Source organism: Phalangium opilio, unplaced genomic scaffold, assembly GCF_054372755.1.
Source record: "Phalangium opilio isolate 3A_F unplaced genomic scaffold, DU_Popi_V2 ptg000011l_1, whole genome shotgun sequence".
NCBI classification, from domain to species: Eukaryota; Metazoa; Arthropoda; class Arachnida; order Opiliones; family Phalangiidae; genus Phalangium; species Phalangium opilio.
In genome coordinates, this window is record NW_028324147.1 from 7,511,247 (window position 1) to 7,534,639 (window position 23,393).

Consider the following 23,393-nt stretch of genomic DNA (forward strand, 5'->3'; position numbering starts at 1 on the left):
AATTTGTTCGATTTCCCAAACATCTTCAGAGATAAAAACAACCCGGCCTTTAAGAGTTTAGGAAATCGAGAGGGATTGTACCCGTCGTAGATTGCATTTAAATGAGCTCATTTGTTATCTCGTACACGTTCCCCCGTAACTTAGGAATTGTTGTACATGGACTTTGCACGTACGCAAGTAACTCGAAATAAACCTCGTCCTCATGTTTGTTGTATTATAACCAGGGACTCTGTAATTCTAAATGGGACGAGAAACGTTTTGGGGAATACGTAACATTTACTTTCCCATGTATACCGACCTTTAACCTCTTGACCTTGATATAACAGAGAGTGCGTATCCTCATGGAACTATCAAATAGAATATGCCATGAAGAGCAGAAAGTTTAGCCTTTCACAAGGCTTTTGAAAAGCCCGGCCACGGTTCTGAAGTAACTACATCCGGTTTTTATTGATTGGCTAAGCAGCGACGCCTTTTATTGGTTAAATTCTGTCGTCTGCTTAATTTTGGTGGTGGCAAAGGGTTGATCTCTGGGTTGACCGTTGACGTACAAAAGGTAATTTTTAAGTAGACGACACGGTCATGTGAACAACCGGAACTAGTTTCTCCGAATTCAGAGCCGGTCCCTATTTACAAAGTTTCTGCTCCTCTTGGTATATTCTCTTTGATTCTATGACCTTTGGCCCTAAGAGCACCGTTTTCAAGTTATGATTTCAGTATTTTACGAATGACCCCTTAAATTTACTTAAGAAACTGAAAGACAATTTCTATTTTAGTTAAGGGGTCATCAGTAAAACACTAATGCTTTGGGGTGTCCCTTTGGGCAAATTGTCGTAGAACATTTTCGACTCAAAAACGCCCATAGAACCCGCTGTAGCGTTTTCAAACTTTTTGTATCGACAAAAGCACCCTGTTGTCCCTTCCCCTATAGTGTTTATAAGGTCCATGTTTTAACAAAGGCGCTTCTTAAACCGTCATCTTGTTATGTTTAGATCGAGTAAAATAGTGTTATGTATTACCGGATTATTTGAATACCCTCAATAACCCCGTATAGATCAAGTCGACAGCCAAAAAATTTATTTTATATTTGTAATCTTGCGCCTAGGGTAGCTTTTTCAAATGCTTTTGCTATTCATATAATATAGAAAACAGTATAGAGTGGGTATTATCATACATTGCTGCTCTTTTTTGCCAACTTTCATTATTATTGAAGGTTTTTAACCCTAAAAGGAATGCATATGCTAAAATTAATCAACGAGTTTTTTGATACCTGTCTTAAAACTTGCAAAATAGATTAAGGACAAGAAGTAATAGACAAATTATTGCTGTAATCAATAATTTACTCTGGTAATGTACACTGTAATCTACCAGAGTATAGGGTAATTAAGTCGGTAATCCTTCAAGTATAGGGTAATTTACACTGTAATCTACCAGGGTATAGGGTAATGAACTCGGTAATCCTTCAGCGTATAGGGTAATTTACACGGTACGGGTAATCTACGGGGGTATAGGGTAATTTTCAAGGTAATCAAGGTATTCTCGCAGAGTATAGGGTAATTTTTAAGATAATCAAGGTATTCTCACAGAGTATAGGGTAATTTTTAAGATAATCAAGGTATTGTTGCAGAGTATAGGGTAATTTTTAAGATAATCAAGGTATTGTTGCAGAGTATAGGGTAATTTTTAAGGTAATCAAGGTATTCTTACAGAGTATAGGGTAATTTTTAAGGTAATCAAGGTATTCTTACAGAGTATAGGGTAATTTTTAAGTTAATCAAGGTATAGGGTTATTTTCAAGTTAATCTATCAGATAATTGGATAGTTTACACATTAATCTGTCGGGTTATCGGATAATTTACATGTTATATTATAGTTTTCAGGGTAATCTACCAGGGTGTAGGATAATGTTACTGTTTGCCTCTGCTGCTAGAGATTCACAATCCATGCGGTTTAATTTGACCGAAAGGTTTTCCATCCACTCTCGCTTGTTTTCTGTCTATTCAAAAAAAAAGTTATTATTACGTGTTTGAACTCGTTGCTCCCTGGTGATGATAAAGAAGAACGTTTCAAGTTTTTGAACTTTATAAGAATAATAGTTACGGTTTCTATAGATGACTGAAAAATGAAATGAAGGGTGGTGGTATGTAGAGGGAGTTGAATTTAGAACTCTTTATAACTAAAAGAATTAATAATAGAATAAACAAGTTGGGAAAACCAAAATATTACCTCTCCGTGTCGAGAAGATTATATAAACTTAAGTATCCAATGAAAACGTCGACCTTTTTGCCCTCATCCTTTCCCGCGCTTTGCGCTTCCTCATTTCATCCTTACTCTCAACATTATCTTCCTACATTTTACATACAAAAATCAAATACTCACAAAAAGAAGCGGCAAAAACCTGCTGGCCCTATACAACCACTAAATTTGACTTAATGTCCAATTTCCAACAACAATAATATACCGGTAGTTTAATTGACAACCTACTAGCATCGAAATTCTCATTAAGAATGGCTCCCGCGGATAAAAAAGGGCAATTTTCAACTAGGTGGGTGTTATCTTTTTAGATTTGAAAAATATCATTTGTCTTTTTTACCAATGCCTAACCGTTTGGATTTTTTTAAAGCAATCTTAGCACCAAAAAATATTTTTTGATACAAAATAAATGTTTTATATTCTTATTAAGAATAAAACAAGAGGATAAAAAGGTCTGTCCTCTCGTAATTTTTTAAGCTTTTATCATGATTACTTTATACAACAGTAACAAGGAGTATAAACCCATTAGTGGAAGCAGTATTTTTTTTCCGAAACAATATCGCTTATGTTTATCCTCTCTAGACTTCGCTAAAAACGTATTACTCCTACGTAAAATATTAATAGACAGGCAAGGATTCATACCATTAAAGAAGGAGCGCAATATTATCCATATTTTCATTTCATATACAGAGAAAAGAAATTATTATGTTTCTGAGAGGAGCTTCCCATTTTTGTTGTTGTTTTGAAAAATATATCGCAATGCACGGGCCTTGATAGATATAGGAGGCAATGAATGAAATATATCACAATGCACGCGCCTTGATAGATATAGGAGGCAATGAAGGAAATATATCGCATGCACGGGCCTTGGTAGATATAGGAGGCAATGGTAATCTCTCTCTTTGCACGAGAGGTTTATCTTTAATATTTAAATAAATATAATTATTTTTAATTATTTTAATCTTCAATAATTAACATTAATAATAGTTAAATCGTTTAAAATAAAGTTATACCTATTATCATCTCAAACTTTGCTAATATTGACGTTTAAAGTGAAGGGTACCCCTCTTGCCCGCTTTATTCAAATTTTGGGGTATATATACGATTCGTTTCCATTATAATAGTAAGGAAAAAGCGCAATTGCGAAAACCTTTGGTGGCGATCCCACCTTAGGGAGGCTAGACGTTTCTCGTAACCCTAGCTGATCGCCGCGTATATATCCTAAAACCAAACGATGATAATGGAGTAGAAGCCAATGATACAGATTGGTGTCTATGTGGAATAGACGGAAGACCAGTGGATGGTGGTGTTAGAAGCCAGTGTAAGTGCAGACTGGTGTCAATGTGGGATTGACAAAAAACAGAAGATGGTGGTGGTTAGAAGCCAGTATGTACAGACTGGTGTCCGTGTGGGATGGACATAGACCAGAAGATGGTGGTGATTAGAAGCCAGTATGTACAGACTGGTGTCCGTGTGGGATGGACAAAGACCAGAAGATGGTGGTGTGAGAACTCAAGTAGAGGAGCCATTTCCGTGACTGTGAAAGCAGTTCGGAAATGGCGAACACGTTTGCTCCGATACGCAAACTGCGAAGGCGGTCACGTGGGTGTAACAACGGACAGACACACAGACAGACAGACACACAGACACGGCCGTTACAGAACCTCTCCTGGACTACGTCACACGGAGAGGTAACAAGTTGGGAAAACCAAAATATTACCTCTCCGTGTCGAGAAGATTATATAAACTTAAGTATCCAATGAAAACGTCGACCTTTTTGCCCTCATCCTTTCCCGCGCTTTGCGCTTCCGCATTTCATCCTTACTCTCAACATTATCTTCCTCCATTTTACATACAAAAATCAAATACTCACAAAAAGAAGTGGCAAAAACCTGCTGGCTCTTTACAACCACTTAATTTGACTTAATATCCAATTTCCAACAACAATAATATACCGGTAGTTTAATTGACAACCTACTAGCATCGAAATTCTCATTAAGAATGGCTCCCGCGGATAAAAAAGGCCAATTTTCAACTAGGTGGGCGTTATCTCATTAGATTTGAAAAATATCATTTGTCTTTTTTACCAATGCCTAACCGTTTGGATTTTTTTAAAGCAATCTTAGCATCAAAAAATAAATGTTTTATATTCTTATTAAGAATAAAACAAGAGGATAAAAAAGGTCTGTCCTCTCGTATTTTTTAAGCTTTTATCATGATTACTCTATACAACAGTAACAAGGAATATAAACCCATTAGTGGAAGCAGTATTTTTTTCGAAACAATTTCGCTTATGTTTATCCTCTCTAGACTTCGCTAAAAACGTATTACTCCTACGTAAAATATTAATAGACAGGCAAGGATTCATACCGTTAAAGAAGGAGCGCAATATTATCCATATTTTCATTTCATATACAGAGAAAAGAAATTATTATGTTTCTGAGAGGAGCTTCCCATTTTTGTTGTTGTTTTGAAAAATATATCGCAATGCACGGGCCTTGATAGATAAAGGAGGCAATGAATGAAATATATCACAATGCACGGGCCTTGAAAGATATAGGAGGCAATGAAGGAAATATATCGCATGCACGGGCCTTGGTAGATATAGGAGGCAATGATAATCTCTCTCTTTGCACGAGAGGTTTATCTTTAATAATTAAATAAATATAATTATTTCTAATTATTTTAATCTTCAATAATTAACATTAATAATAGTTAAATCGTTTAAAATAAAGTTATACCTATTATCATCTCAAACTTTGCTAATATTGACGTTTAAAGGGAAGGGTACCCCTCTTGCCCGCTTTCTTCAGATTTTTGGGGTATATATACGATTCGTTTCCATTATAATAGTAAGGAAAAAGCGCGATTGCGAAAACCTTTGGTGGCCGATCCCACCTTAGGGAGGCTAGACGTTTCTCGTAACCCTAGCTGATCGCCGCGTATATCCTAAAACCAAACGATGATAATGGAGTAGAAGCCAATGATACAGATTGGTGTCTATGTGGAATAGACGGAAGACCAGTGGATGGTGGTGTTAGAAGCCAATGATACAGATTGGTGTCTATGTGGAGTAGACGGAAGACCAGTGGATGGTGGTGTTTAGGAGCCAGTATGTACAGACTGGTGTCCAAGTGGGATGGACAAAGACCAGCAGAAGATGGTGGTGATTAGAAGCCAGTATGTACAGACTGGTGTCCAAGTGGAATGGACGAAGACCAGAAGATGGTGGGGTGATTAGAAGCCAGTAAGTACAGACTGGTGTTCGTGTGGGATGGACAAAGACCAGAAGATGGTGGTGTGAGAACTCAAGTAGAGGAGCCATTTCCGTGACTGTGAAAGCAGTTCGGAAATGGCGAACACGTTTGCTCCGATACGCAAACTGCGAACGCGGTCACGTGGGTGTAACAACGGACAGACAGACACACAGACAGACACACAGACACACACACAGACAGACAGACAGACACGGCCGTTACAGAACCTCTCCTGGACTACGTCACACGGAGAGGTAAAAAGTGGAATTGTTACTGGATGGAATCGGAAAAGAGATTCGAATACAATGAACTGTAGTCGACGCCCTGGACGAAAACATTTTGGGTGGTCCGTAGTTGAACATTTTCACGCAACCTAACTGTACGATAAAGGAAAGAGTTAAGCGGGTAAATTGTCAATTTATTAGCCATATTGAACCTATTATCCCATTTCATCCGATAAATCGAGAAATTATTGCTCTTATTGGATTTCTTCGTTTAATTTATTTCAACGATAGTCATGTGGTAATACCCCCGGTTGTTATGGATGAGAACATAAGTTACGTAAGAACAAGAAGTACCTTTAACTGCCTCTATTTAGACAAATATATACCGGGATAGTAATACGTAGACTTCTTCTACTTGGAATGTTTAGCATACTGTAATTTTATGGACCTTTCTGTTTGAATTAAATAGGAGGAGGCATAGAAACGGTCATCCTTGATGTCATGCATAATTTATTTGAACTTTGAAACCACGTGATACTGACGTAGGTAGCGACCTCTGCCGAGATTTCCGCGACCTATGAGCGTCGAATTTTAATGTAAATAAGTTATCTTTGCGTGTACATTCTGAACGATTAAACAGTCTGGGAAATAAACAATTTTTTAAACTAGTCCTTGGGACCAATGACCCCCCCCTAGCCTGGGTTTGAAATAATAAACTGGTCTCCGGACTGGTCCCAGCCTTTGTTCTCCTATAGATTTGGAATTAATAAACTGGTGCCGAGGACTAGCAACCCCAACTTCTTGAATTTAGAAACTAGTCCGAACAATTAATAAACTGGTTTTGGAACAGATGAAGTGTGCTATTTCCCAGACTGCGAGTAAATCTAGGATCGACGATTGTGCTATAGCCAATGAAAAGCTTCCCAAAGTTTTAAGCCCCTCCCCTTACCTTCAATCAGATGGGATCTATGGTCTCTTAAATATTCCAAGTAGACGAATCATATGTATTCCTAACCGGGATATAATCTGCCAATATCGGGGGATTAGAATAATTTACGACTAAACATGAATTTGAAACGCGATCGAATAAGGATTGTTAAGGATTTTCCTTTTATTTATCGTACAAGGAAAAACAAGGGAAAATTTATGTTTAAGCTGCATTGGTATTTGTCTTCCGTTCGTATAGTATTGTAGCGTATGTAACGGAGGGATTCGGATTGTTGAGTCACCAGCAAGGTAGTAAGTAGTCTTAGAATCGATCCCCTACTGGTTTCTTAATACGCTGGATCTCCTTCAACGCTTTTTTTATTATTGGTCTTTTAGATATAAATGAATTCAACACCTTTCTCGATATCTAGAGTTCTAGAGCACCGCTAATCTCTGTTTAATTTCATGCCAGTCCTGTACGTGTTTGCGTTTAAAATCCCTTGACTTTAGAAGGGTTTTCTTTTCTCAATTTTCTTAAAATGACAATGGACTTTTTCTATTACATTGGTGTTTCTGATAAGTCTGTTATCAATTAAAGGGTGTGTTCTTAGGGTCAAACTGAGTGGAAAGGTCATGAAAGAACGTTCATGGGGTCTACAACATTTATTTTCTGAGATATGAACGCCAAAACGTTGATTGGCCCGTAAAACAATGAAATTGTAAGAACACATGTCGAGTCATTAGCTTTACTTTATCAGCGTAAACATTTAATAATACATACACTTTGGCTACATAAAGGTTCAATAACTTTCTTAGATTGAAGACTGATATTTCTTACTCCATAACTATGTCTATTTCCTTGTTTTATCATCGTAACATGGAGTCTAGCGGTCCTATAATTCCTATAAAATTATACAGTTTTGAATCAGCACTATATTATCCTCTATATTCATGAAAGGTCCTATTATACCTATGTATTTGACTAAGTCGAAGGTTTCTTATAGTTTAGCATTAAATCGATCAACATTTAGCTCTTTTATTGAAATCACATTTTACTAGACATATTATACTTTAATTAAGGTTCTGTTTTCAAAGTAAAATCCCATTTGTTATTTTTTGAGATTTCTGTCTGGGATCACTGTTGTAACTAAACGTCATAGACCCCGTGATCTTTGACACGTTCCAAAACAGATCTGAAGGACATCTATATATAAGAAAGGTTTAAGTTTTAATATTATACGCAAAAAGTAATTTTGCAGTCCAAAATTTAAGGGTCTATTATTTCCTTTAATAATGGGAAGTCAAGGTTACTGCATTAGCAGTTGATTTCTTCTAATTTTCCAGATCGTGGCTATTTCCTTTATAACCTGGCTTTAATAGTCCTTTTTTCCAAATATCTTTCAGGTCAAAGTTTAAATATTTTAGAAATTACAAAGAAAATAAGTTGTGTCTTGTATAAAATGAAATCCCTCTGCTGAGGTATAGTTGATGAAGCATTTGATGAGGAAAAAATTTCGTAACCTGTAGGGGAAAACTAGTTTTTATCTGATATCTGCCCTTAGGCTAGTTGGTCTATCGACCGTCGGAGGGCGCGTCGGGGTGTGGCGCTCTTAGTCTTACCGAGGGGGGGAGGGGAAAGATGGCCGTGACACCTGGCCTCCTTCATGCTTGATGCCAACGCTATATGCCAAAAACCGAGGGCAAACGTGCTTACGGTAGCGGAGAATCGCTTTTTACCTGTAAAACTCGCGGATTTGAACTTCAACTTCATCCTGGCTGCGAGACGAGGGGATAAGGCGAGGGAGCCGCCGCTTCCTCATATAAATCAATGAAATCACCTAAATCACGCAAATCATTTGAAAATATCTGAATTGATTCAAATCCTTAGAAATAAATTATTTCCTAATCCATTCAAATCAAACACATCATGCAAATCATCAAAGTCAACCAAATCATCTAAATCAACCAATCCAGGCATTCAAATCCTCCAATTCACTGCCAACTGGATTTGAAATCCTCCAATTCACTGCCAACTGGATTTGAAATCCTCCAATTCACTGCCAACTGGATTTGAAATCCTCCAATTCACTGCCAACTGGATTTGAAATTCTCCAATTCACTGCCAACTGGATTTGAAATCCTCCAATTCACTGCCAACTGGATTTGAAATCCTCCGATTCACTGCCAACTGGATTTGAAATCCTCCGATTCACTGCCAACTGGATTTGAAATCCTCCGATTCACTGCCAACTGGATTTCAAATCCTCCGATTCACTGCCAACTGGATTTCAAATCCTCCGATTCACTGCCAACTGGATTTCAAATCCTCCGATTCACTGCCAACTGGATTTCAAATCCTCCGATTCACTGCCAAATGGATTCCAAATCCTCCGATTCACTGCCAAATGGATTTCAAATCCTCCGATTCACTGCCAGCTGGATTTCAAATCCTCCGATTCACTGCCAACTGGATTTCAAATCCTCCGATTCACTGCCAGCTGGATTTCAAATCCTCCGATTCACTGCCAGCTGGATTTCAAATCCTCCGATTCACTGCCAGCTGGATTTCAAATCCTCCGATTCACTGCCAGCTGGATTTCAAATCCTCCGATTTACTGCCAGCTGGATTTCAAATCCTCCGATTTACTGCCAGCTGGATTTCAAATCCTCCGATTTACTGCCAGCTGGATTTCAAATCCTCCGATTTACTGCCAGCTGGATTTCAAATCCTCCGATTTACTGCCAGCTGGATTTCAAATCCTCCGATTTACTGCCAGCTGGATTTCAAATCCTCCGATTTACTGCCAGCTGGATTTCAAATCCTCCGATTTACTGCCAGCTGGATTTCAAATCCTCCAATTTACTGCCAGCTGGATTTCAAATCCTCCAATTTACTGCCAGTTGGATTTCAAATCCTCCAATTTACTGCCAGCTGGATTTCAAATCCTCCAATTCACTGCCAGCTGGATTTCAAATCCTCCAATTTACTGCCAGCTGGATTTCAAATCCTCCAATTCACTGCCAGCTGGATTTCAAATCCTCCAATTCACTGCCAGCTGGATTTCAAATCCTCCAATTCACTGCCAGCTGGATTTCAAATCCTCCAATTCACTGCTAGCTGGATTTCAAATCCTCCAATTTACTGCCAGCTGGATTTCAAATCCTCCAATTTACTGCCAGCTGGATTTCAAATCCTCCAATTCACTGCCAGCTGGATTTCAAATCCTCCAATTCACTGCCAGCTGGATTTCAAATCCTCCAATTCACTGCCAGCTGGATTTCAAATCCTCCAATTCACTGCCAGCTGGATTTCAAATCCTCCAATTCACTGCCAGCTGGATTTCAAATCCTCCAATTCACTGCCAGCTGGATTTCAAATCCTCCAATTCACTGCCAGCTGGATTTCAAATCCTCCAATTCACTGCCAGCTGGATTTCAAATCCACTTATTTACTACGAAATGGATTTAAAAATCATCCAAAACACTAAGCGACGGCCCCCTCGTGATAAGGGGTAGCCAGCCAACCGTCGAAGCGAAGATGAGAGAGAGATGTGAAGGCAGAAGATTTCCTTTTCAGAAAACACATCCAAAATGTTCGTTCGCCTCACTCACTCACACATACTCACTCAATTCTACGATCTTTTCTATTTTTTAACATTAGACAAGAATCAGCTGCCGCTCTTTTTTTTTTTTTTTTCAATGCTAAGCCCGCTGGAAGGTTTAATTGGTCTCAGGGTCATTAACGGACTTGACCCCGAAAAACGTACCTCTTTCATTGTGGAAATGATGGTTAAGTTTTAAAGAATGAACGGCTATTTTACAAAAGACGCGCTCCAGAACTTTCGTAGGTCAAAAATGATACAATATAATTGGAGGTCCAAGTCCAACTGATGCAACATTGTTTGTCAAAGTCGAAATCAATTCAATTCAAACTGTTTATTATGGTTTTCATTACACGTATAGTGGACCACGGGGCTAAGTCACAATGTGACTTGCAAGCCCGTAAATACTTTGATTGGGTATGTCGTTCAACTTTGCAGGGTTGCTTTGATTGTAATATTGGATCAAACTTATTGATTGATTATAATATTGGATCCAACTTATTGATTGATTATATGATATACTGAAAGATATTTTCAGCACATTTTCGACTCCATTAGTCATCTCTAATTATTTACCTATTAAGTTTGGTAAGACTTTATACTTATAGAGACAACACATTTTAACCAAGAAGACATGCAGATGTGGTTCTCTGAAACCCTGAAACCAAAATTGCCCATTTATAATGCCTTGATAAATGCTAACTTTCTCTTTTTTCTCTAGTAAATCAACAAGTGTAATCCGCGTTGGTCTTAAACATCGGTTGGCTTTTTACATTGAATTTACGTGGCAATTGGGATTTTCCACTTTTTAAATTATATTTAAATTTAAATATTCCCTTATTACTCAACGTTACTTTACGTGGTTTTAAATTGCACTATAATAATTTCCCCTTAATTAACGATTCCCGACTGGTTACTTATTCCAAAAACTAGTTGGTTAAAGTTAAATGTCGTTTGACTCCTAAATATTACGCGGGTTTGGCAAATAAGTGGCACGAGTTGACCTTCACGTAGGTAGCAAAATCGCCTTGACACGGACCGCAATCTGGGTGGAGCTCAGTTTGATCTTTAACTATACTTATTTAGAACCTTTTTTTCGTAATTTCCAAATACCAATTTTTACCCTACCCTCTACGGTACCCGGTTATTTGAAATGTTTTAAAAACTAGCTCGTTGGCGCGAACCCTCTAGCGAAAGGTCACGGCTACCCGGAGACCTCGCTTACAAATTTCCCCAACCCATTTTGACTTTTTCGTTTTTTTTTAAAGAAAAAAAAGCAAAACTTTAATTACGAATCTTTTAAAATTTAAACGTTAACGAGTTTTTAAATGAGGGGGATCAGAGTTAGGGGGATTAAATGGGTTTTGATTGGTTGCGTGATTGTTGAAATTTCATTGGTTTACTCGTTTTCTGACGTCTTTTGGTAAGGTCAAATGTCAGATTCTTAATCCAAAGGAAAAGCGGGTGTATTTTTTAAAACTCGTTTTCGATTTTTAACGCCAGTTACTGTTGAGGCGACATCTGTAAGGAGAACGGTGTATTTTAAGTTTCTGGAACCTTAAACTTTTCAGATTTCTTTGTTATTAGGATTAAAATTTAAATAACTTGTAGGTGGTTTGATATTTTTGAAGTTATTTAACTCAGTTAAATTGAAGTTCTATATATATTTATGTTACGTGTAGATGGCGCTACCAGTTTTGATTTGATTCTGTTTTCTTCGAAGACAAACAAGCGCCAAATTCGAATAACGTGACCGCGCTTTCAATAATTCAAATAAGCTTCAGCATTAAAAGTTGAATTTTTGAATTCAATACTGAAGTAGAACGAAAATAAAGAAACAAAATTTTTCTATATATAGACTAATAATATGATTTTTATTTAGTTCATATTGGAATTAATAGCTAAATAGACAATTATTTTATTAATTTCAAGACAAATAATTACTTCAATCTTGAATTACAAACTGTGTTGGTTGTATATACAATAAAAAAAATCGGACTTTTGCTTAAATTAATTACATAAGCATTAATGGTTAAATATATATATATATATATATTCAATAAGAAACCATTATAGAAAAATTGTTAAAATTAAAATTTATGAAATTGTTAATTGTGTTTTAACAATTTCGTTATTTCTTTATATATATTTACAAAACGCCTTTTACATTAGCGTTACGCTTAGGTCTCTCACAAGAGATGTGTCTTTGTTGAAAAATATTAAATATCAATTATAAATTTCAATGTATTAACACTGTTAATAGTTTTTCATTAGCGCAGAGGCAACGTGAATTACACTCTTCGAGTTCTTATAATGTTAGGTTAGGTTAGGTTAGCCTCTGATGTTTTCACCCCCTAAGTTCTTCAGGGGGGAGGTTGGTCTTCAACGTCTCATGTTTTGGAAAGATTAATTCTCCAACTTATGAATGAGGGATGGAGACGTTTGAACGGTTGAACACCGTTCTGAGCAGCAACCCGTCAACTTCCAAATGACCGTGCTTCCATAAGGGTCACTTAATCGAGTTATCAACTTAAGCCTTATTTTAATCAAGAGACTGACGACATCCGAGTGATCAAACATTTGCTTAAGTGACTGACGACATTCAAGTGACCAGTCACTTAATCAAGTGAGTGACGACGTCCAAGTGACCAGTCACTTGCTCAACTGACTGACGACATTCAAGTGACCAGTCACTTGCTCAAGTGATCAGTCACTTAATCAAGTGAGTGACGACATTCAAGTGATCAGTCACTTAATCAAGTGAGTGACGACGTCCAAGTGATCAGACAATTGATCAAAATAAGGGTTCTGGCTAGACTATTATTTGACTGGTCAACCTGAGGCGCCTTTTTCGGGAAACAATCTGACGACGTCCAAGTGACCTTCCCTTGGATGTCAGTTTCCCGAATTAAAGGTGTCTAGCCATCATTATTCGCCTGTTCTATTTGAGCTCCCTTTTCAATCAACAACATCATAGTGATCAAAGTGATCGCGGTGATCGAAGAAAAGGGAACTCAAGTTTCAGGTTGCCAGGTTATTATAATTCAACTGTTCAACTAAGCTTCCCTTATGGAGCACTTCCATATGTCCATTTTGGGAAGCCAATAACGGTGTCCAGCCATCCTGGACGATCTCTCTTGTTGGGGTCTTCCCATCTGTATTTTCTTCAAATAGCCAATGTCTCAGACAAATCAATCGATGTCAGGGTCATGATAAGGTTAAAGTTAAGTTGGACATTAACCGTGGAGTCCTGTAAAACAAAATAGAAAATAATTATTTAGACTGTTGCAACTATTTGTATGAATTATATTTTTATGATTGTAACGTCCTAGCTTATAGACCATTTCGATTTTACTAAGAGGGAAAGACACGGGGGTAAAACTTTGCCTTCCATTTCGCTTTTTGGTGCCTGCGCTGTAGTCTTTTTGTATAACATGAGAGTACGCAGAGACGGCTGGCAATGTATCAACCCTCTTGTAGGTTCCGATACTTAGGCTTGCCTACCGCCTTTTTTACATCGAAAAGGTCTATTGTGGATGAGACGCTCCTTATGTTGCGTGGACAATGCCATAACCCACCCCAACTACTAGCCCATCAGTACCACGGACCGTCCTGTTTTGGGTTTGCAACCCCTTTCCAAGCGCAACAACCGCGCGCCGAACTGTCTGTGGTACAGTAGTGGTCTTATACAGGATCCCAGTGGTTGAAATCCTTTATTTTTAAACCTATCCCATTTTGACCTATAGTTTCTTGAGATATTCTATTAATTTTCTTTGCTTGGTAGCGAATAACGGTAACATATTCAAATAAAATCTTAACTTTAAAACGGTGACCCAGACTGCAAAATGGCATAGAACATTTTCGACTCAAAATCGCTCAAAGAACATCCTCCTTTATTTATGGCAGATTTATCAGAAACACTGTATTTAAAAAAGGGCAACCGTAAACGTCGTAGTTTAATTTTTCATTTAACATTAAAAAACGGGTGTCAAGTCATATCTAAAAGTGTTTACCGGCCCTGTAGAATTCAAAAATAGTTCCTACAATATTCTATCTACTATTCTGGTCCCATATAACCTATAGAAGAGCCTTGTGGCTTTTGAGCTTCGATTTTACGTAATTTTTAAAAATCGCAGCCTCAAAAACTAATACAAATGTAACCGTACCTTTTTAACCTATAAATCTTTATACATCAGAAACTAATTTTTGAGTGGCCCCTTGCGCATGTTAAAATACTACCTCACACTAATTAATAGACGAGAATAAAAAAATATATTTACCAAACTTAAATAAACGACGCCATTTTGTCTAATAGTAGCGAAGTAAAGAGATTAATTTTGAAAAATTTTGTTCAAAAGCTCGTTTGTTGATGCGTCTCCTCCTCCACCTTAGGTTTGAGTGTTCTAACGCGTCTCTGCGACGTGAACCAGCTTTTATCACCGGAAAACATAGGGCGGTTCTCAAGTGATTTGTACAAAATTATTACAATATGGCCCTTAATCTCAAGGTGACATTGACTTATCTTATCATAGAGTACTTAGTAACTAGAGTGGTTAGACTTCCCAACTGATTAAACCAACTCGCAGGCGAAAGGCCGTCCTCCAAGGTTATTTTCCTCTCGCCACAAAGCAACACCAGAGGGAGCCCGATTTAACTACTATACGCGTGAGGCTAGCTAACTCGCACTGCATCTAGCGGTGCTTCTTGGTGAGAGTGAAATAACCCAAGATGTGGTGTTTGCTTCTCTTAGACTGGAATTAATAGTTTGGTCTATTCGCTTGCTTAAATGGCCTTATTCTACGGTAACCTCAATAGTTAGGGGGGTATTTGAGGTCATGGCACCACAATCCTCCTTGTGTCTCAGTTAGGGTACTTTACTGTCCATCTCGAGACACTTTCCACTCTCTTTACTACTTACACTATGGAGTGAGGCTTATCTATGAATTATGATACTGAAGTGTTTTTCCCGGAACTTTTCCAATGCGCTTATCAATTCAAACCTCACCTCATGTTAGAGATAATCAGTAACGGTCGAAATATAATTGTTACTAACGTCAACGTGTCTTTATATAACTCGCTATCATCATAAGTCAATCATACTATCCATAAATATGAGTCGAAAGGATATTTTATAAAAAGGTAGAGAGGTGTTTCTCGTGTTGTATTTCTCTTAGTTTCTTGGTGTAAAATTTTCTGGAAACAGAAACAATCGTTTACTGTGATCTCTATCTCTTCCCACAAGGATGGAAATCACTGTGGGCCTTGCTTCTCTTCAATTTTGTTCCCGTTTGGAGGTGAAACCATTAATTGAAAATGACTCAGGAATTTCTTGAATTTGTATCGCATGGATAATGCAGATTAGCCCTACCCCGAGATCTATACTTATGCATTATAGGCTTATGCATTTACTTTGTTTGGAGTTTTGCCAATACCGTGCACTTATCATTTGATAAAAGTGAAATTTACAAAGAATAACGCCACCCTATTTCCTTGTCTATTTGCGACGTTTGTTTAAGGTATTGTTTTAGTATCAAAATCGTCCATCATGGCGACTAACATTGTTGGCAAACGCACCAATGAATGGTTTTTGCCGTAACAGCACGAAAAACATAATTATGTAAAATATACACGAGCAGTAGCCTAGTGAATAACATCTTTCAGAATCTCTGTACTGTACGAAGTACACATAAACATTTTATTCCTGACAAATAACATGCCACTTTAAAAGACTCGGTTTATCCCATGCATAATGCAGTCGTCTGTACAACGTGTACACTGATTATGCAGAACGACTGACCGACCCCTCGACAATAGATCGAGTGGAATTATATTTGGAAGTTTTGTTTTAGCGGGTGACGTTTTTGTCGTGCTTGTTTAGAATTAAGTTACGTTTTCCAAGTACCCTGAAGCAGATCGTAGATTTTATCCAAGTTGATTGATCTCCGCTGAGGTATTGTTGTCTGTGCCAGTGACAATACCCGAGATACTGTATTGTACATTTAAGCTTGTAGACTTATGAAACTCATAAACTTATGAACTAATTAATTGAGAACAAGACAATATTTTTCAAAGGGTCGAATCACTTTTGTAATTCTATAATGAAAATTAATTATAAAATATAATAATTGATTTACAATTCAGAAAATCTAATTGAAAATCAATTTAGTTTAACTATCAAAATGGGTGGAAAATACGATTGAAAAAATTCAGTGAATCTTCAAGTTTGAATGATAGATATTTAGGTATTTAGAATTCGTTTTGTTAAAACAATCGTAACACGCGGGCCGGGAAATAGAAAAGGACCCTTAGGGCTTTTTAAGGGCGCGGAGTTAAAGACGAAATTCTTGGGATTGATGGCGAAGATTTTTATATTCCAACGGTATCATCTTTTTTGTTATTTCTCTGCAAAATGAATACCTCGAAATATAATAACATTTCCAAACCTTAAGTTCCAAGGTTAGTTCCTTTTCGAGATAGGGCCCACACTTGGCGGAGTATTGAAATTGCTTCAAATCGCAGTAAAGCTAGGTTATTTTCAAAGGGAATGCGGGAGAAAACCGAAAACAAAAACCAGAAAAAAATTCATTTAAGAAAATGGAGAAATATCATATATTTGTAACCCGGAGTCATTTTATTTCGCGGTCGGTTTAATAGTTTTTTTTTTGTTTTTTTGCTTCGCTTTTATGATAAAATTATTTCGCAGCCAATCTGTTTGCGCCCGCAGATATTTCTTTGGAATGGAGAGAAAAATGTTTTGCATTGGCTGTTGCTGATTCAGGTGTTATCATGAACGCTGCATCTCTAAAGGGACTGAAAAACGCCCTCCTCTCATTGTACAAACCGAATCCTCTCTAGCATAGCATAGGGTGAAGGAATGGGGGCTGTGAATTTGGGAACACTCAAGGCCATTCGGTCTTTTGTAACTCTTCATAAACCTATTGAAAAAACATTTAACGACCTTGGCCGTACCCTTTTTACTCGTGTGGGGGAGAATCCCCCTCGCACGAGTATTGCTCCGACTTTTCAAGGTCTCTCGTACTCTAGCTTTGGTAATGTATGCGGAGAGGAATACCGTGTGTTCGGGGCTTTTCATCCCCATCATTCCGATTTCCATTTTTTAAAGTAAACACTTATTTGGTGACTCCACCAGACTGAACTCTAGTTGAAGCCACAAAAAAGGATAAATAGACTCCGTATCCTCCGAAGCGTGCGATGGTGCCCTGGTTTAACGATGGTGCGGTGGTTTAGGGATGGTGGCGCCGCGGAGCTTCTATGTTGGCCCGCGGTGGTTTAGGCATGGTGCTAGAGGATAACTTTCCTTTTAAAGACTTAAGCTGTCTGCTGCGAGTTCTACTGTTAAGTTAATATTTATTAGTTAGGTATGGCGTCTAGTAAAGAAATTTTTATCTCTTGCTTTCTTTTTTAGCCCCTATTGTTTCACTTTTTTACTTTTTTTTTACAAAGCAAACGTTCAATAGAGATAAATCTATCCCGTTTACCAGTCCCTTTAGAGATGCAGTGTTCATGGTGTTATTATTATTCCGTAATAACTACTACAATGTTTTTCTTACCCCAAAAACTATTTTGACGGCGGATGATTCGAAAATGGACGATGAATTTCGAGGTGCATTTTTATGAAAAACTCTTTTGAATATTTTTTCTTTTTATACCATCAAGATGGGGGAAATTGTAGATACCGAATAATTTATTTCTCCAGGCGAAATTGCTAGGCTTTCCAAAAACAAATGGGAATGATGACTTTTAATATCGTCTTGGGGAATTTTTATTCACATTTTCTTCCCTTTTTTATGATTTGCGTTGAAATGGCAAGGAATTTCTAAGAAAATTCTTAGTTTTTCATTAAAAGAAATTTAGGAAATTTTAAAAATTATTAAAAAAATAAGCGATTTTGTCAGGGAGAGAAGAAATAAGATGGAGCGGTAATGATGATGGGTGATCTGCGGCAATGAAAGTCTCCCAATGTACCATGCGCACGCCCTCTATCCTTCGGAAGAGGCAACTGTTAAGTGCTGCGGCATAGCGCCATTTTATTTGTATTATGAGAACTAGCTTCTTTTTTTAAGACACAGGGGGCGCCCTCGTACCGTACGACCCTACCGAAACGCTAAGGATTCTGGGAGGACTTCGTTGCATGCCGTAGGTGGGAGTACGGATTGCAACGTTATAAGTGTGGAGGTTACTACTCCATCCCTCTCTCCTTTAACAGTTTGTGGTCGACTCAAATGTGATTATGTCAGCAAACGTGGTTTATAATTGATTTTAGTTGGAGACACTTTAGACGTCAAATTTTACCTTAAATATTTGCTAATTAATAAGGCAAAACTTACTTAGGGAAACGCTTTAGGAACTGTTTGCGAAACTGTTTTTACGGGAAATTGTTAAAGGAAATATTCAAGCTGAACCTTTCTTAGATTTAAATTATTTATTACTGGTAAAAAGTGCTAGAATCGATAGCTAATGACTTTAATTACTACTTAAAAATGCTAGAATCGATAGTTAATAATTTTAATTACTTCTAAAAAATTCTAGAATCGATGGATAAACTAAAAAATTCCATAATCGATAGCTAATGACTTTAATTACTACTAAAAATTGCTAGAATCGATGGCTAATGATTTTAATTACTACTAAATAATGCCAGAATCGATGGCTAGTGTATTTTAATTACTACTAAAAATTGCTAGAATCGATGGCTAATGATTTTAATTACTACTAAAAATTGCTAGAATCGATGGCTAATGATTTTAATTACTACTAAAAATTGCTAGAATCGATGGCTAATGATTTTAATTACTACTAATAAATGCTAGAGTCGATGGCTTATGATTTTAATTACTACTAAAAAATTTCAGAATGGATAGCTAATGATTTTAATTATTACTAAAAATGATAGAATCGATAGCTAATGATTTAAATTACTGCTAAAAGTGCTATAATCAATAACTAATAATACTCAAAATTTCGTGATTCAACACCATATCTAAAAAAGATTGAATTAGTATGACTTCAATAAGATTAACAACGGGGCGATACCTTGTTTTAAAAATGATTCTACATTTAATCAGTTAACCCACAGAGAGAACACTTTACTAAACTTTATGCCTTTTAAAGTATAATTTTATAAATCTATAAAATGAAAACCGCAATAAATTATGGGGCTATATTTTTTTTTTTAGTGGGCGCCGCTTTTAATACGTGGTGGTTTTTGGAGGAGCGACCATTAAGAGGGTGTGTGTAGGGTGGTTTCCTCTTTCGGGGTGGTACTGCATGGCAGCCCTATATATATATTACAGAATGGTTCGTACGTCTGAAAAATAAAATCTCGATCGCGAATGAATTCGAGAAACGTCCAAATTATAGGTTCATCGCTTAGATCCCTTTCCACGCATTTTCTTCAATTTTTTTTTTCTTCTTCTTCTATTTCTAATTGACCTCCGGCCTCCGCTGTTTCAGTCTGCCTTTTCCCAAAAAATAATCCACGTTTGTTTCATTTCTACGTGATTTTCTTATTGAGCAAAAGAAAAAAGAAAAATTCTCCCCCAAAAACTGTTTTTCTCGAATTGCGCCAAATTAGCGATCCGAAGACATGATTCCCTTTTTGGCGAGTAAAATCCTATATTGAAACAAAATGGTCGTTCGTTTGTGTATTAGTCTGCTGCACTCACCTATTGTTTTTGTTTCTTTTGCTCCACAGAGTGAGGTAAAAATTGCACCATCTAGAAAAATTCGTGATATTAGTTTTTAATTTGGAAAATTTGTGATATTGATCTTCATATTATTCTCCGTAAGTCAGCCCTCTTCCCATATTTTCTTCTTCTAATTTTTCTTGTATTTTTCATTACATTTCTTTCTAATTTTTCCCTATATTTTGCATTAAATTTCTTCTTAATTTAATTTGCATTAAATTTCTTCTTAATATAATTTGCATTAAATTTCTTCTTAATATAATTTGCATTAAATTTAATTTTTAGTATAATTTGCATTAAATTTAATTTTTAGTATAATTTGCATTAAATTTAATTTTTAGTATAATTTTCATTAAATTTAATTTTTAGTATAATTTTCATTAAATTTAATTTTTAGTATAATTTGCATTAAATTTAATTTTTAGTATAATTTTCATTAAATTTAATTTTTAGTATAATTTTCATTAAATTTAATTTTTAGTATAATTTTCATTAAATTTAATTTTTAGTATAATTTTCATTAAATTTAATTTTTAGTATAATTTTCATTAAATTTAATTTTTAGTATAATTTGCATTAAATTTAATTTTTAGTATAATTTGCATTAAATTTAATTTTTCCTATAATTTGCATAAAATTTAATTGTATTAAATGTCTTCCCATCTTTCCCTCTATATTGCAAATTCCATCACATTTTTCATATATTAGTAAAAATACACCATTCGGAGCATCACCCGAGTCTATTCACATTACGTCGTCGTAACTAAATTTAATGTTCACGATAAATTCTCCATCAGGAAGCAAACCGTAAAACCATGATTTGAATCCAGTTCTAGAAGATTTTATTCTTGGTCAGTAATGAGAAGGGGGTGCTAACTAAACTGGCAGAAGCGTGCTCCACGAGTTTGGCCCAGGGAAATAATCTCAGGGCTATTTGTCATTCCTATCAATTGGTCCGAAATGGCAATTTAAAAACAAAAGTCTCCCCTAAAATCGGGACCACTAACTTTTTTCTGCTGAAAATGTATATTGGTGAACTACATACCGTGATTATCCGGGCACTGCCGATTTATTTATTTCATATACAGTGTGGAACAGATCAACCCATAAGGCGTACCTTTTGAGTCACACAAATCATGCAGGGAGCCCAGCGGTCCTATAATTCCTATAAAATCCCTTATTTTTAATTTTTCCTATATTATACTATAGTTTCATGAAAGTTCCTATTATACCCTATATTTTTCACTTAGTCGAAGTTTTCGTATAGTTTAGAATCAAATTTATCAAAATTTAGCTCTTTTATCGAGATCATATTTGACTAGACACCGATCATATTTTATATATTATGTTTTTGTTAAGTTTCTCTTTTCAAAGTTACATCCAATTTGTTATTTATTTATTTTTTTGAGATTTTTATACATAGTTTAAGCCAAAATAGTATTATAAGTATTTTTAGTCCTATTTTCCTATAAAAACACGTTTTTTCTCCTATAAAGTCCTATAATTCCCTGAAAAAACACGTTTTTTTCTCCTATAAAAACCTATAATTCCCTGAAAAAACACGTTTTTTTCTCCTATAAAATCCTATAATTCCCTGTAAAAACACGTTTTTTTCTCCTATAAAATCCTATAATTCCCTGAAAAAACACGATTTTTTCTCCTATAAAATCCTATAATTCCCTGAAAAAACACGTTTTTTTCTCCTATAAAATCCTATAATTCCCTGAAAAAACACGTTTTTTTCTCCTATAAAATCCTATAATTCCCTGAAAAAACACGTTTTTTTCTCCTATAAAATCCTATAATTCCCTGAAAAAAAACACGTTTTTTTCTCCTATAAAATCCTATAATTCCCTGAAAAAACACGTTTTTCTCTCCTATAAAATCCTATAATTCCCTGAAAAAACACGTTTTTTTCTCCTATAAAATCCTATAATTCCGGAAATAAATTATATTTTCCCTATAAGTAATTTAAATTTTTGGTTGGTCTCCCTGGAAAATGTAATCAAATGTGTGTTTAGCCAATTTGTAATTTTTAATTCAGTTTTGTGTGTCTGAAATTTCTTATACCCGTTTTTTCCGTCGGCAGTTTCGCTGCACTGACCTTTTCCACACTGTGCAGGCATAAGTGGGAAAAGCTTACTTGGTATTTTGTTGAAATGGGTGCCCCTTCTTTTCCATGCGGCCAAAATAATTCTTTAGATATTCACCGATCGAGCAATTTTAAGCATTTTATTTTTTTGTTTTAATATCGGAATTTTTTCTTGGATATTCTAGTTTGTGAAACGGCCGCAGCACGATTTTTATCGTCATTTCGTATAAATTTGCGCCATTAGATCGGTTGATTTTCGAGTTCATTTCTTAATATTCACCCAAAATGAAATTAGCATATCATTTTTACAAAGCCCAAGGCTAAGCAGATGAAGGACTAAACGTGGTTTAGCAATATTTACTAATATCGCACCAAAGAAAAGCCTCGAGTAATGTTTGCCAGTTTATAATGTTATTTCAAAATTATTTAAATTAGATCGATTGACCCAACATAAATTTTATAATATAGTAAAATTTATTATAAATGCACCACGGTTTTGAGATTCGAGTAACTTATAAATTCGACATCTAATTACAATAGAGAGTTTAAGCATCCCCTATACGCGTACGTGTAGCCACCTTTGACAATGCATTGGTCTAATGCACTGTGGAAGGTAGCTACACGTACGCGTTTAGGGGATGCTTAAACTCTCTAATATGTAGGGTTTTGATTTGAAAAGATTGGTAATATCAAGAAGTGATATCTAGAGAAGGTATAAATTCGCCATATTTCCAGCTTTATCTCCAGTCCAAACTTAGGTCCGGAGTTAATCCCCGCCTCTAAATTACAACCAGCATCTCATTGGTTCTTGAAAACTCACGTCAGTGCGACGCGAATGACGAAAATTACGTATTTTCCGACTGAGGAGAGGCGAAAATAGCTCGGAATCCTTTTACGTCCCCCCTTGTATTTTGAAAGGGGTACTGGGACTATGGCGCGCGAATACTTAGGCATCTTAAACCTTCTCCCTAGTAAACTAGATATCACTTCTTGGTAATATCCAAGTCGAAAACTATGGTAGTTTTCTTGAAGAATTTTTCTTGGAAGATTTGGGGCAAAACTTTCTTCGGAATAAATCATTCATTACTTCTGAAAATTCTAGAATCGATAATATATAATTTAATCAAATTTGCAGGGGTAATTTTCTTGGGCTTAGATCATTAATTATTGCTAATAATTCTCAAATTGCATGAGTAATTAACTGTTAGATTTTAATTAAACAAGCCTTGGGCGCAGATATTACCGCTGCCTTTCTACAAGGGATCTACTTACAGCCTTCCTTGTCTAACAATGATAGACTCTTACCTTAATTTTCTTGGGCTTAGATTATTTAT

At 36.1% G+C, this 23,393-nt stretch overlaps 2 long non-coding RNA genes across 2 annotated transcripts in view; one reads left to right on the forward strand and one right to left on the reverse strand.

Annotated features, from left to right (window-relative positions):
* LOC149710181 (uncharacterized) overlaps window positions 1-23,393 on the forward strand; it is a 91,004-nt gene that overhangs the window by 52,478 nt on the left and 15,133 nt on the right. The window lies entirely within an intron of this gene.
* On the reverse strand, window positions 12,104-14,897 carry LOC149710182 (uncharacterized). The gene is made up of 2 exons (XR_016376880.1): window positions 14,541-14,897; window positions 12,104-13,510 (listed from the first exon to the last, which is right to left on the reverse strand). It is a non-coding gene; the product is annotated as an uncharacterized LOC149710182 (long non-coding RNA).